The sequence below is a fragment of the Haemaphysalis longicornis genome, unplaced genomic scaffold, assembly GCF_048455015.1.
Source record: "Haemaphysalis longicornis isolate Haplotype H1 unplaced genomic scaffold, Haemaphysalis longicornis Haplotype H1 scaffold_2, whole genome shotgun sequence".
NCBI lineage: Eukaryota > Metazoa > Arthropoda > Arachnida > Ixodida > Ixodidae > Haemaphysalis > Haemaphysalis longicornis.
This window is the reverse complement of record NW_027526295.1, coordinates 63,110,506-63,126,802: the sequence shown is the minus strand read 5'-3', so window position 1 is coordinate 63,126,802 and position 16,297 is coordinate 63,110,506. Positions and strand designations below refer to the sequence as shown.

Here is a 16,297-nt window from a genome sequence, read left to right as displayed (position 1 = left end):
TGCGGGTACGCACTCGTGCGTGCGTGTGTGTGCGTGCGTGCGTGTGTGCATGCGTGTGCGCGTATGTGCGTGGGTGCGCGTTTCTGCGCGTGTGCGCGCGCGTGTGTGTGTCTGTGTGTGTGCGTGTGTGTGAGAGCGATAATTGTGAAGCGTGCCACCGGAATCTAGACGTGTCATCGTGGCATTATCAGGTACAGGCTCGCCCTGTAAACTGGATGTTGTCAGATTCACGTGTGTGGTACAAATGTATTTACTGAGGGCGGAGTTATTGAAATGGGCAAAAAAATCTGAATGATTACGGGCACTGGATCTCGCCGCACCAAGTGCGGATGAAATGCGGAGAGTAAGCGATAAAAAAAACATCAAAGAGCTGTGCATGGGGGCATACACAAAATGAGAAGCAGTGTGTGATATCTCGAAAAGAAACAAACAAGTTCACTTATTTTACGTGAAGGCGAAATCATCTCTCTGAACAGGACATACGTGGCTTCCCAAATCCCAAGGTTAAAATACAGCGTAAATTACACATCCATGTGTGGGACCAGAAATAGATTGAAAAACAAGGGAAAAAGCGAAATATAATATGGAATAGCTCGAACCTGTTTCATCCATAACTATTTTTCTGATAAAAGTGTTAAGACTACGTTGGTATCATTTATGTAGCTGGAAAAGGACAGAACCTCGCTGAGAACAAGCCATGGCGCCAGCATGATGGAGGGGACAAGATCAAGAAAGTCACCGTCGTGGCCTGCCGGTGGTTGGTCTAGATCGGTCGTCTGTAACAAAAATGCGCCGAGCATGCTCCAATGAAATATAAATGAAAGCAAATGAACCAAGTACCCGCCAAAGAGCATTTTAACAAATACGAATCACTCAAATCTTTATTTCAGCATCAACAACAGCAATTCTGGATGTTGGGTGGGAGTGGGGGGCGGTTAAAATAATAAAGCCGTTGATTGGTTTGACGACAAAAGCGCCGCATAAACAAGGCAAGTGCTGTTGTAGCCAACCAACTAGACACATGAATGCATACGAGTTACAGCAGAGTAGTGATTTTGACGAGTTGGTACATAACAACGTGTGGAAGCGCAGCATAAGACGAGGGAAAATAACAGGGAGAAGACACACTGTGCGATCTGCGTCTTCTGCGTTTTTGTCCCCCGTCTTGTGCTAAGCTTCAACAGGTTGATACAAGTTACAATTACATGCAAGTGGCACCTTCGCTTTAAAATACGTATTATGCGCTGATACTAGAAAACACAGTGTAACGTTCGTGTCTCATTTGTACACAAACTGACCAGACTGCGAGAATAAATAAAATATGTATGTGCGTGGACTGACACAAAAAAATTAAAAAATAAAGGAAGGCGAACACCGGTGAACGGTCATTGACGACCAACCGTTCATCCATGCTTTAAAGGGTTCAAAATGAGCGATGAACCCTAAACGTAATAAAAAGAACGGAAATAAAAACAGTCACTATTAAACAAAGACCGCGCAAGCAGGGATGGAAAAGAAGATGAAAGAAAGAAACGAAAAAAAAACAGAAAAATCTAATTTCGCTCTTTCAAAGACTAAGCTAAATTTCCGAGCGTGGCTTTCTTACCTCTACGCTGTATCAGTGCATCTTACAGCACACCGTGCATTTCTTTGTCTTGGGGACTGAAAATCGAACGGTGTGAAGGAGGATTTTGGAAGCAATTTTGGAAGGGCACATTTAAACTGCGGAAAAATTAACCTTCATACCGACAGTAAAAGTAACTCATTGGTCAGCCTGAAGAATTTCTAATAATTGCAGTACAAGGAGAGTGATACTTTTGATTTAATATACTGAATTTCAAGTAAGGTGAACATTCTGTGCGCTCGCACAGTTACCTCCGTCTGCAACTTTCAGCAATTTCAGCCTTGAATGGATATAAACAAGGAATCAAGTAATAAAAACGTTGCATTTTTCGGTTTCTATTAAGGCGCCCTGACATTTAAGAACATTGCTACGCTAATTGAACAATACAATAATGTGGTACACCTGCTTCATATTAGCGTACGAGTCAGCTGGTTTACGCATTACTCCGCTAACGCACCCGTACGCAGATGCAAGTGGCTGCATAAGCTAACTCTCCGTTTGCGGAAATGCCAAAATTGAAGATAAAGAAAAGGCTGTCCCTGTAATCTGAAAAACGGGTGCTCCTAAATGTATATTGCTCATGCTACGCGAAGGGGAGAGAGAGAAAGAGAGAGAGAGGAGAAGGAGGAGCAGGAGGATCAGAAAGAGGAGGCAAAACGTTTTAATGAGCAAACAGAAAAATAAAGAAGTCAGGTGGCGCTTTCTGTTCAGGAAGCCCCACTAAAGTTTTTTTTAGCTGCTCAAGTGCGAAACCACCCCCTTGCCCTCTTCCCCCATCGTACAAGAAAAATATTATTCCTGCATTTTTGCACCGTGACACCGCCAGTATGCAATGGACAAGCTGTTCCCGCAAGATTTGAGGTCACGTCACTTCGAGCAAGCGCTTCGTCTTTGCTCAGAGTTTAATAATACAAAAAATAAACAGCATTACTGCGGAATCAAGCCGTCGTTCGGTGAAAAAGCAAAATATTCACCGCTTCGACCAACGCCATCGGTCTAACCGTGGTCTTCCCCGCGCGCTGATAAGCGTGGAACCCCGCTCGCAAGAGATGACGTTGCAATGCAAAGTTGCAATCAAAGCGGTGGTGCCACTCGCATGAGTGACGGCAAACTTTTCTTCGCTCTTTCGCGCGCATGCCGCATAAGCCCAAAAGTCCGGCTATTCGCGCAGTAACATAGCAAGACCGCAGCGTGTACGCGGTGAGTGGTAGAGCCTAATAATGTTTCCTCCTGATTACGAAAGACGGAGCCACCAACAAGAGTGGGAAATTTGATTGCGAGCGTTCTCGAGCTGCGGAACTTTCAGAAAGCCTAGCGCTAAAACTATTCGCCTCAGAAGAATTCTACCGGCATGTATGCAATCAGAAGAGCCAAAGGGAGGGAATGTTGCGAACAGAATTTCGATATTGGAAGATTTTTTTCAATGCGGCGCGCAGAAACACAGGCACCCCGAAAACCCATGTTTTTGCTCATATTTCTTACTCGTTTGTAAGAAAACGAGATCCCAGTTTAAAAATCTGTCCGCAACATTCCCCCCGTTTTTGAAAGCGGAAAAAGTTGATACTAACCCCATAGGGTTAGGCCAAATATTAGGCGCGCTATGGCTTCTGAAAGTGTCCATGTATTGTCTACGGGAGGCCGGCACTGCTGAACCCTCTTAAGCTAACTCATAGTAGACCTAATATGTGGTGCCACGGAAAACAAACCGACAACACTGCACTCTTGCTGCCTTTGTGCTCCCTGGCCTTCAGCAACAGCAGCTCCCTCTTGGTGCAGCACTGGCGTCTCTCCATCAGCAGGGGTAGTACACTCTTCCTGACATGGTTGTGGTGGGCCCGTAACATCATCTGCAGGCATGTGTGCCTGTGCACTTACAGGTTGAAGGGGACCTTGCTTTTTTTGACCTCTGCAGCTGCCTGTTGTACCTGTAAACACACATTTTGGCTGCATAGGTAAAACATTGATTTTCAAGCATGCAGAACATAGCTAACCATTAGCGAAATTCTACCAGGAAGCCTGAAAAGAGAACGAGGAACTTCTCCGATGACGTCTAAATCAAGGTGTCAGATTGGTTGGGGGCTCTGGGGAGGCAAGAAAAATTTATTCAAGAGGGGAAATATGAACCAGCCATAACGCGTAGAAAAAAAAATGACGCAGGGAGGAAGCTGGCGAGGGTACTCGGATCAGATTACTTGCGCGAAACGGTAACGAGGAAGCCCACTGTGCGCGCCCGCATTTATTTTCCGTCCCGCGGACACGGTGAGCTGCGTTATCGCAAATTTCACGGGTAAAAAGAACCTAACAAAGAGCTTCAAACCAGGGAAATAAAACTAAGTTCATCGCTTACACTGTCCTAGCATATGCCGCAACGCTGAGGAGAAACACTGACATACCTGGACAGAGAGCGATCGGCGTTCGCCGCTGGCCCGTGCCCCATATGCAGCGACGGCGCCCAGTCCGGGTCTTCCTCGGTCATAGCGTATGCTGGGCGACCTGTACAACATGTAGAGTGCTTGTTAAATTTGCGGGGCGGAGTTTGCGAGGCACTACGAGCCTCGCAAGCTTCACTCAAGTTGTCAACACGGTCGCTAGGTACGGGGCCTGTCGCCTCGTATTGCTTCCACCCGTGGTTAAAAACCACTTTGATATCAGGATGTTAATATTTAGAGCTACTTCGTACAGATTGTGAACACTTACCTGAAATAAAATGCCTACTGCAGACACGGTAGTGGTTCGCCAAAGGATTTAAGTCTTTGCGGTTGATGCGCCACAGCAACTCCACTCTCCTTAGCGATGTGATTTCTTCAGTCTTCTTGCACTGGCTGCTTATGGCCTTCGGTATGCAAAAAAACGTGATCTCAGCGACATTTTCGTCGCCAGGCTTTTTTTTTCGTATGGCTGTTGCAGCCGAAAACACAATTAACCATATCACCGCACACTGATGGGTATGCGGCGGCCAGAACCGATACGGGCACGTACGGACGAGTCGGGGACGACCGCAATAATGGCGTCCGAGCCGCTACGATGGCACCGCCACCTGGGAGCACTATAGGGCTTTTAAAGAGTATTTGAACGAAATATTTCAGCTAAGAGTTCATAGTTTGCTTGTTTGCTTCAGAATCAATTCTTGTGCATTTCTGCATGAGGCTTGCAACTAAAAACATGCTGAAAATATGAAAACTTCTACCTTTGAAAGTGATCCAGAAGATGTTCGTTAAACAATAAAGCCAGGCTTCTTTTTCATCTGAAGCTGCATGAGCTGGCTGTGACGAGTTAATACACCCCCTGATTTCCGGATAACAAATACGCGTGGCTTGTTTTTGAAGCGACACATTTTGTTCACAGGGTGCCTTTAGTGCCTCAGTCATCAGTTTTGTTCGCTGACTGGAGCTCGGCCAGCATGGACATGTTGCACACTGGCTGCCAGTCAACACAGCCATATGCTGACACGGACGTTTGATGCTTACGTTTTCCGCCCACAAGAGCCTCCACGAGATGCTTTGAGCCCCTCTGACTGTTTTCCACTCGATTCTCAATGCTGTATTCAAGGTCCGTTGTAGAAATTGAATGAGCAGAATTTGAGGAAGTCGGGTCAGCAAGAGAGCCAGGATACTTCATCACGATATAGCTGGCAACGGCCTTGATTTGGTTTGTTGAAGGTTGGCGCTTATTAACTTTGTGGCATGCTGTTGCCACCATTCTTACAACTTCCCGTCTATGGGGTGAATTAAGAGATTCCCAGGATTCTAGTGCTCTTATGATAGTCTCGCTTAGGCTGCTCTATTGAAAGCCTACTCGCAACACACAACGTGAGGTGGACACAAGACCTGAGGTAAGCTGTACCAATTCATTCAACCTACTATCCTTGCTAGCGTAAAATACAGTGTTGTGGTGAAATAATACATGCAACCCACATACGGCTAAAATCATAACATTCATAAACTGTAAAAGAAACTCTTTTGCCTCACCTGTCCACAAATTGTTAGTGGTTGAAATTAAAGTGGGTGTTTCCAGTCCGGCCGCTGTAGCAAGACAATCAAATCCTTCCTCGTCAATCTCTGTACCGTCAAGCATGTACACTTGGAAATTTTATAGTTCAATATCATGATTGCAGACTGCTAATGCAAATGAAACCTCAAGCTTCAGCATGATTTACACACCCGAATGCCTCTGTCACTGCAGATGGCAACATCAATAGCCTTTTGCTTTAGTACATCTAGCGAGTCAATTGTAGCTAGTCTTTTCGTCTTCCGGTCATCACTCCATATCTTCACAATCATCTGGTCAAGAAAAGGAGCGCACAACAGCAGTTGTTATAAAACATAAGAACGCACAACAACATTTGTTATAAAACATAAGCTCATACCAAGAAGCACATCTCAGCATGAACATGGGCATTTGTGCACTTGCAAAGCTTCAAGAATAGCTTTAAAAAAGCATGGCGGCAGCCTTGGAAAACCACGAAGCTGTTCTGCTTCAGGACTGATCATTAACCGTTTAGTAGTCATTACAGATACTGGCCTATTTAAACCAAGCATTCAATAAGAAAACAATATTTGGGAGCTTGTTAAACCTAGTAGTTTAGACTTTACGCAGGTTTGTGGAGAAGTAGACCTTTTTTTTTTTGATCAGGGCAGGACTCAGATCATTGACCTCAGGATTATGCGCCCGATGCACCACTCCGCTACCAACCACTCGACCACTCCAGACAGGCATGTGCAGTAGGATAAATAAAGGCGATTGGGCTACATTACTTGTATTAACAGCAATATGGGGCCCCTCTGCAAGATCGGCAAGAGAGGAACAGGTGGTATTACTGAGAGGGCCTCTCAAATAGGACAAGAACTAAAAGCAGCAAGCTGTATGTATCAATGGCCTAGTTTGACATGCTCTATTTTTCACAAAGGCGCCATCTGTTGAGGTAGATGATAGGTAAAATGCTGGCTTCATGTGGTGAAGGTCACTGGTTCGATCCTCCCCAGGCGCATTCTTTTTTCCCTACTGCCATTGGGGCTTTTCTGAACTGAAAAGAAATATTTCAGCAGAAGAGGCCTTTGACTCGCATCTAATAGTTGAAGGACGTGAATACAAGCAGGAAGCTTCTTCCCTCTTACAAAAATGGATTTTCAGTTTCAATTCAGTTTTTCAAATCAGTTCCTACTGAGTTCTTATTGAGTCGACAGAAACTAAGTTCAAACTCAATTGGCTATTGAAATGTGTCAGTACAAAGTCAAAAGGATTTGTATTGAGAAAACGCAATTCAATTTGCCTTTGCCTTTTCATTTGCCTTTTCAATTTACCTTTCTCAGATATATACAGCCACTGCAGCCACGAATTTAACCTAAAATTAATGCGCAGTAGCAGAATACTTTAGCCACAATGTCATGTGGCTTGCTAAAACAGTGCAGGAACTTAGCCTCCCGAAAAATCTAGGAGGAACAATCACTCACTCCAACAACAGGGCGTCTGCGTCGTCCTTGAAGTAGGCTGCCAGCAGGGGCATGGCTGCATCCAATTCTGTGTCCTCAAGTTTTTTTTTCGCGTGCTGCAGCTCAAGCAGCTCGAATATCACGGCTTTTGAGGTCAGGGTGCCAAGATATTTTGTCAGCATCCGCACACAGCTCCCCAGCCTGTCCTGGAATATGGCTTGAAATATATATATATATATATATATATATATATATATATATATATATATATATATATATATATATATATATATTTCATGAAAAAAGTACATTGTGTATACAATGTGGTGCACTCACCTGTGCATAGTGCAATATGATTCTGAATATAAGAGTACAAAGCATGCTCTAAAGAGGCTTACGCTAAAGCTTACTGAACATATTCCAGTTGTAAATGGGAAACCTAACCACAGTACAACTGCCCCTGGCATGATCACCGAAACAAGATGCAGAACGTAACGTAACGACAAGCCTAAAGCAAACCAGCCACCTCTGTTAAAGATATTGCTATAAGCGACAAATTCAAGCCAGCTGCCACTGCAGAACAGTGCAGCGTGCACCCATGTAACCAAAAAGTGCCTAGTGTTAATCTTCTCATTGGTAAACACGACTTCTTTGGCTGCAAGAATTTAGCATGTACTATGGATGCTATGACAGGCCAGTGAGCAGAGCCAGACCTCCGAGTTTTCACCTTAGATATTAGATGGCTATATTACCACTATATACTACTATATTAGATTGTTATACTATCATACTATGATGCCACCGCAGACCAGGCTTCCACCAGCTTTTGTGCCTTGACGCTGCTGATGCATAGCAAGTATTTAAACTTCTCCTATGTTTTCAATTTGAGCGTGCTATTCCCAATTTGTAATTAAACAGGAATTAGTTTTAATTCATCCACGTCTCAACGTCAAGGAATATAGTTTATTGAATTACAACTTAATGTATAGATAACAATACAGGAGGGCATCTTTTTTTGGGTTACCTTATAACCAGAATTATAATATTTTGGGAAAATGCGAGGAGTATATCCTAAATTTCTTGCAGTCACCGCTTTTTCAATTAAAAAAAGTATAGGCTAAATGCCTCAAACATGGCCAGAATAAAGATATTTCTGATGATGCGCCCACTGTTTCAGAAACTGCTTTATAGTCAGCTGAATTGAGCAAACGGGAATGGAGTTCTGCAGGGCCCTCATGTTAGGCAATACGCTTCGTGAAGGAAACAATGTTCTGGGGCACTGTTTCGAATGAAGATCTTGCAAGAATGCTAGCTAAAGTTGCCCCGAAATGGTGCAAGGACACCATGTGTTTTCAACTTATAATGCGATCGTCATTTTTTACGATTAACATCGCTGTGTTCCAAACACGACATGCAGCATTCACCTCTAAGTGAGACAATATAGGCACAGCTGTAATGTATTATCCGAAGGTATATTTCTAAAACCTGTAGCCATATGGCTGTTCTTGCCTTGACGTCCTTCCCAAGAAGGGTGTTTGCATGTCCGTAAAAGAAGGGCGTGAAGAAGAGAACAGGCCACTCTTCTTTAACGTCAGCTGTGGTGTGCACTGGCTGGGTGGAGTTAATGAAGGCCCGCTGTAGACGGTATGCTTCTGCTATGCAGGCAGTTGCCTTGGCCACATCTATGTCCCTCAGGATTTTCCGGCCATCTTTTTTCATGAACTCCAACTTCTCAGCATCTTCCTCATTGGCAGGTTTTGCAAGTGGCTGCCTAGTTTGACAGCCGTAGCAGCTGCTACTGTTGCTTCTTTTTTAGATGGCCCTGCGTTTTGGCCTCTGTTTTCGTTCTCAACTCTGTTCTCCATCTGCTGGAACAGAGCATCATAGCTCCTGCCAAGAGGCCGGCCGTCGATGCCCACGTCCTGCAGGGCAAGAGTGTAGCTTCTGACTAGCCCTTCGGCCACACTTCTTATAAATTCTCTTTGTGGCCGAGGGACTTTGTCGATCATCTGTTTCACAACGTCGCGGACAAGTTCCCTTCTCTTCCTTGGGAAAAGAGGACCCATTCCTTTCATTAGGTGCTCCTGCACCCTCAGTGAGAGCTTTTCCACGGAAAGGGTGAAGACGCACTGCTCTCCAACGTGTTCGGGGCGAGGACTGGCCTCATGTAGTCCAGAAGGGCCTGAGTATAAGGAGATGACAGAGAGCCTCAGCACAAAGTTAACGAGAGTTCTTGCCCGGCTAAAAGTTAGGGCTGCAACTGCTAGTACCTTTTTTTTCAAAATATTGCGCAATAGCATAAAAAAAAGATTTCATAGGTACAACACTGCACCAGCAAGAGACCGGTGCTGAGGCCCCCATATCCAGTGCTTGAGATATGGGGTCTGCCAGGATGGAGCCCTGTGCCTCAGAGGTGTTGCGTTCGGGCATGATTCTTGCGTACGGGCATGAGGGAAGCAGCGCGCGGATGCCACTTGGAGCGACAGTAGACAGTACGTCCAGGATGGAAAGGTGCGTCTGGCTGTCAATCAGGCGATGGTGACGCATGCTGACGTCTGAGTCAAAATGGGTCAGGAAATCGGAGCCGAGGATGGGCTGATTGACGTCGGCTACTACGTAGACCCACCGGAAGGCACGCCGCAAACCAAGGTCGAGGGTGAGGGACCGCAGACCATACGTGGCGATAGAGGTAGAGTTCGCTGCACGAAGAGTAGGCCCAGGTGACTTAGAAGTACGCTCATCTTTGGTGGCTGGTAATACACTGACCTCAGCACCCATGTCTACAAGGAAGCGCAAACCAGAAATGCGATCCGTGACCAGGAAAAGGCGGCCTGGTTGTAAGGCGAGGTCACCAGGGTTCATGCTCGTTTACATGACAAAAATTTCAGGGTTCATGCTCGTTTACATGACCTCTGCCTTTTCTGCATACGAGTCTGCTGAAGCTGTTAATTCCTTAACAGCGGCTTCCAGTTTCTGTTTCTTTTTTGTAAGCACTTCGACCTCCTCCTCAATGCAACGTTTCTTTTTCTGTTTCTCATCCTCCTGCTCCTGCCTTTTCAGAGTTTCCAGAAATGCACGGTATTGGTTCCTCGCAGAAGCCACTGATGCATGGCACATTACATATGCCACCTGCTACATTTACAGCATCACAAATAATGCGCTGGGAAATGTGTGACAATTCATTCATGTTTTCTGCCGAAACCTGTCGATTCAAACTAAGTCCTCTCTCGACGGTTGCTTGGCCATTGCTGAGGGTTAGCAGCAGCTTTACAACACTCCAAAGCTCATTATATGCTGAGCCAATCTTCAGAAGTTCATAAAAGAATTTATCAAGCGCATGTGAGCTCCTTTCAAAAAGCTGAAAATCATGCTTGCGCTCCTGTAGCAGCTCAATGAACTGTGCAAGCACAGTGTCCTTTGACTGTTCATTCATTCTTTCTGCTACAGTGAGTGCATCCAGAACTTTCTTTAAGCTCTCAATGCACTCATCCGGCTTTGACAACATCTGCCTGGGGTCTAGTCAAGAGAGTCCTCTCACCAGGGTGTATCGTAGGGGGCTCTTCTCCAGGATCTTCTTAGTAACACTCAGAAGAAACTGCTTGGACTGCATACGAAACACAAATGCAGCTTTCGCGTTTATTTTGTGGCTTTTAAGAAGCTGCTCTGCTGTATGACCAACATCTACATTCTCGAGTGGCACAGGGTTGTTTAAGTCTTCAATGCACCAGCCACTGTACCAGCCTGCTTGTTGAAGTGATTCATTCCCAAAAACAAAGAAATGGAAGTGAAGAATAAAATGAAAACATGTTAGATCAGTCAAGAGGTCTTTGAGAAGTATCACCAGGCGAAGCCATAATGCTTTCGCCTCCAAAGCACAAACGAGTTACGTACTAAGAGAAGTTTTGCATCTCAGGATTTGAATGGTGATGCGGGTAATAATAACAGCACTATTACTGCTTTAACCTTTTTGAACATGCACATTCCATGTATACAGGTGTGTAACAGGGTACGTGGGTTTGGGAGCAGTCCTGGGAGCAGGAAAAATTGCCCTTTGTAGCAGGCTCGGAGCAGCAAGAAAGGCGTTTTGGAGCCGGTTTGGAGCAGCCAAAAAGGCCGGTTGGCATGGGCTGGCAAATGAGCCTGTGCTAGCCCCCTGAAAATTGAATTTATTTTACTTATCTACTATATTAGGCATTCCACCGTGCACTAGAACCTACTCTGAAGCAGGAATGCAGTTGTTTTACTATATCTAACAATTTGCAGTATGCAGAGTTATATTTCCGGCCCCAGGGAGCCCGTCGTGTTATCACCGTGCAAAGGGTGATAACGCACACAGTCGAAGGGGATCAGATAACAGTCCCCGCTTCATGCGAACTCCCGTATGGTGCATAGCGTGAATCGAGGCACCCTAAACTTACGGCGCACTCCATAAAACAAGTCGTTTGCTTGCATTTTTTCTATACAACAGTGGTTGCAGTGCGTGTGAAGCAGAACATGGCTTTGTCTTCACCCATCGTGGGGTTGCGAGAACCGGTACACGTCCCCGATATAAGACGTCAAGACAGCGTGCTAAAATACAATTTATGCTGTACCATCCTCTACATACGCAAAGATAACCCCAAAGTTTACTGGCAAAACTGAGCAATTACCTCACAATAAAGGCAAACTGAATTAACAAACTAGGGCAAAGCGTCCAAGACCCCGCAGTTCAATGTATGCAGCTATGCTTGTCAAAAATACTACTATATGCGTTTTATTGGCGCAAGGGCGTCTGAGGCCAAAGAGCGCCAAGACAATGTTTGTTTACGTTTATTGCTAAAATACCATGGCGATGATGGTGATGTACTTGATAAAAAATAGTGTATAGATGGGTGTAAAGGTCCCTTACTCTAAAAGGGGAGGATGATTAAGATGAGAGGTAACAATGATGATGTTTAATTGTGACAGTGCTGGGGGCATCATAACATGACCCTAACTCCAGCGATGGCAGTGACGTCCCTGAAACCTGTTATGAAAACGCTCCCAACCACCCTCACTGTCATCGGGTGGCCCTGATGTCACACATGGTATGAGATGAGTGCTAACCCAGGCGGCACAGAAAGTGCGCCCCAAGAACGGCCCGTCTATGGCCGCTTTCTGGCATATCCGGCCAGCATGCAGGTTCTGGCAGCCACTGACCATGCGTTGAACGGCCAACATTCGGCAACCAGCGCTTCGGTATTTTTCCGTCCGCCCGTGTCCGGACGCACAACGGCAGCTAACCGGCTGCCAGATTTCCAGTTCTCTTACGGCTGCCGATGTTGAGAAAGAGAACGGCCGAAGTACGGCCTTAGGGCATCCGTTTTTTCTTCGGGAAGCGGTAATCGGCCGAAGCACGGCAAGCGACCGGCCACAGAATATGCGTATTCTTGCGGAAGTTGGTGTTCGAAAGGAGACCGGCCGGAGCACGGCTGCCGTGCATTCGTTGTTTGAACGGTGAACCACGCGTCCGGCGGTAGAATATTCGTTTTCTTCGGGCAACCAGTGTTATAAAGGATACCGGCCGACGTACGGCCGCAGAATATACGTTTTTCATTCGGTTAGCTGTCCTCGGCCGAATTACGGCAAGCGAATAGCCACAGAATATTTGGCGACCGGTGTTCAAGAGGAGACCGGCCTACGTAAGGTATCTGGTTATACGTCATTTTTTCGGCAAACGGCATACAGCCGAACAACGGCACACGCCAGGGCACCGAGAATTCATGCACAGACGTGTTTGCAAGGAGACCGACCGGTTTTTTTCTGGGGGGAGAAAAAGCCGAGAGAGCAGAACGACGGGGATGTGTTTTTTATCCGCTCCGTGTTTCTACGTTTTAAATGAACGAACATCGTTTGTCAAACAGTAATGAGTGTTCTCGGTGAACGGGCAAGGTGCAAGGACTCACTGGACATTAGCAGGGAACATTTTAGGCCATCGAAATGTCATTTATTGCCACAAGAAGACTGTGCCACACCGACGGGTGAGCTAAGCCTCGCCAGTCATCGCCGCTACCACGCCTCTGCCGCCGGCTTCGTCGACGCATCAGCTCGAGGGTATTCGCCCCCTCAAGAAATGAAGAGCATTGGAGACTTCGACGCGGCAGAGATGTCCGATCCGAGATGGAGATGGTTCAACAAAACAACTGGCCTTCAAGGGCGTCGAGCAAGCGGCCACCACGCAGGAGCTAAACCGCCACCATGTCAAGGACTCCCCACCAAAGAAAGGCAAGTGCGAGCAAAAGCGCAAGTTATTCTGCTTACAATTAAACTGCGACAGGCAATGTTGCACTATGTTGTTGGTGATAAACGTAGAAGAGACTCGCTCGTGCATTGGTAGGATCAACTTCATGCCCTGCACTATGTTACTTCATGGGATTTTACGACTGCCTATTTAGAAGAAAAATTATTTTAAATTTGCGATAACAACAGAGCCTTGTCACTGACGAAGCCTAGCTGTTAATTTGGTTCCGATGTTTGAAGGTGAGCTTAGCTACTCTTGGGATATGACTCATTTGGTTAAACATAGTCGCCTGCATCCTAGCAAACACTGATTTTGTCAGGATTTTCTTGCTCAACGCAGATTGTTGAGTTCACGCACGATTTGGCTCTTGCTATAGATAAGCTTAAAGTGGTTGACTGTATATTCTTGAACTGCAAAAAAGCAAATGATGGTGTTCCATATCACCTTCTGCGTAGTACATTTCATCCTATGAACTGAATGAATCGGTTTTTGCATTTGGTTATTACTATTGGCCCTATACCGTTGTTCAAAAGTACTCTGTAGTTTACCGGACTATAGCGAATGAACGTGATTCGGTATACCTGCAGCTTTATTCGAATTTAATAACATCCTGGTCTGTTGATTCAGAAAAGTTTTTGGATGTTAAACAGTGTGTTAACGGCACATTTACAAGAAAACCTTCATTCCAATTGAATACGTATACCGTACATTATGCTGCTGTGACAACGGCCGAGGAATACAAATACCTAGGAGTTTATTTAGGGAGTGGTTAGAGGTTAAATAGGCAGGTTCACACCATAAATGTTACGGCTGCATATGTTTTTGGCTTTCTGAGACGAAATTTCAGTGAACCTCCATCTAACTGAAAAGAACAACTGCATTTCACTCATGTGCGTTTAATCTTGGAGTACGCATGTGTTTTCGTGGATCCCTACACCAAAGAGCTGGTTGATACGCTCGAAAACCTACAGAATATGTCAGTGCGATTCGTATTAGGTAATTGGCACGTTCAACTTCGCATGAGAGAAAGTAAAAGTAAACTGAAATGGCAGGACGTGAAAGATCACAGACGAAACCACAGGTTGAACTTTTTTCGTAATATCTATCATTCGAAAACTGGAGTAGAAGGGGAAAAGTATGTCCAAGTGCCATTCTACATATCACAAAGTGGGACCGCTAGCTTAAAGCAAATTATTAACTTTCCTGTAAAGGTGACGCCTTGCGCGATTCATTTTATTTTACATCAATACTGCAGTGTAATTATCTCCCGCGTATGATTGCATTAACTGTTTATATTGACGATTTTCAGCGCGCTTTGTAGAATTATTTTGTTATTTTGTCTCATATTTAATGCTTAGTGTTATGTATCTCCCTTCTGTAATGCATGCAAAGCAAGCAGGCATCAAATAAATAAATAAATAAATAAAACAATGAATAAATCAATGAATAAAATTAAATAAATAAACAAATAAATAACTAACTAGATAAATAAATAAACTTCCAGAGGCGCAAGTTTGCCTCCGACGGGTTGAGAACCTTACGCATTCAACCTTGACCAATAAAATATTTATTACCCTATTCGTTGCAGTATGCAAGGTTTCCTGTATGCATGCTACCATTGCTATGTTATTGGTTTGAAACAAATTATGTAACTCTAATTTTACGCCTTTCCTTGCTTTAACACAGAGGGATACAGCTGCAGCCACCTGAAGCAGGGTGTCATTCGCAATGCGTGTAGAATTTTTTGAACGTAGTATGACATTAGAAGAAAATTAAGTTCTTTTGGACTATTAAGTGGTGTGGACGTATACTCATGAAAACAACATTAAAATAGATTGAAAATGAAAGTACCTGTTCGCTCCTTCTTAGGATCAGTCCTGCGCAAGATCATCAGAAAAGTTGATCGAGTAGAAAATGTATTTGCAAGAAAAATGGGCAAAAACTGGACGTACTTTTTTGTGAAGAAGTTATAATAAATGCTCCTGAGTGTTTTCTTGAGAACCAAAACGCTTCATACATGCATTCACGCCGGTTTTTTTACATAAAAATTGGTCAAGCAACTGTTATAAAAATAGTTTATGTAGTCATAGCATGAAAGTGTTCCGGAATGGTGGCCTAAAAGAAATTGGCTAAAAGCGGCGCAATTTATCTCTCTGAAATTCAACGCACTAAAATATTCGCCCTCCGCCGCCGCCCCCCCCCCTCCTCTTTCCCCGTTTATTACAGGTAAGCCGCCCCACAGAGGATATCAGGACCTGGACAATACATCTATTCAAGCTCTACAAAGAACTGAATATTTTCTGTGTTCGGCAGTAAAAAGACACAGCAATTAAAGGAACGACAATTTGTGAGCACTGTTTAATAAATGAATTTTGCTGTCAACTGAGGCTGGTAATTAGGGAAGGCTGCGCTGAAAGCTTGACGGCTGCTGGTTGCGCGCGAGCTCACTTTGATGTGGCTGCATTGGACCCAAAATGCTGGGTTTGTGCTGCTTCTGCACTGCGCAAATGAGTCATCTGCTTGCGCGACATGCAGTGACCGGCATCAGTACAGTTAACGTATTGTGGCTGAACTCCAATGCCCGCAGCACGGCCGTATTTCCGGTAGCTTTAGTCCGGCTGGAGTCCGACGACCGCATCTCCACTGTCCTCCGGCGGCCGTACTTCGGCCGTACACGGGTGGCTTTGGAATGGCCGGAGCCCTACGGCTGGAATCTGGCCGTATGACCGTAAGCCGGTCGACTGGCCGACGGACACTGGCCGTTGGACAGCCTTGGGAGTACGGCCGTATACGGCCAAAAGGCCCACATTTGGACATGGGCCGAACATGGCTGCCGGAAAACGGCCGGACAAAAAATCACGGGCCAAAGTACACTGGCCTGTTTTATGCCGAACAGTCCTGTGCTGCCTGGGAAAAATCCAATGTCAGCGAGGTAGGCTAAAAGGCGTTCACTTCTGATCGGGGGTTGATCGGATAAAAAAAAAG

General features: G+C 45.2%; 1 pseudogene; it reads right to left on the bottom strand.

Annotated features, from left to right (window-relative positions):
• Positions 1-8,742: 8,742 nt before the first annotated feature.
• LOC144168005 (uncharacterized) lies at positions 8,743-14,544 on the bottom strand (annotated as a pseudogene).
• Between the last annotated feature and the right edge of the window lie 1,753 nt (positions 14,545-16,297).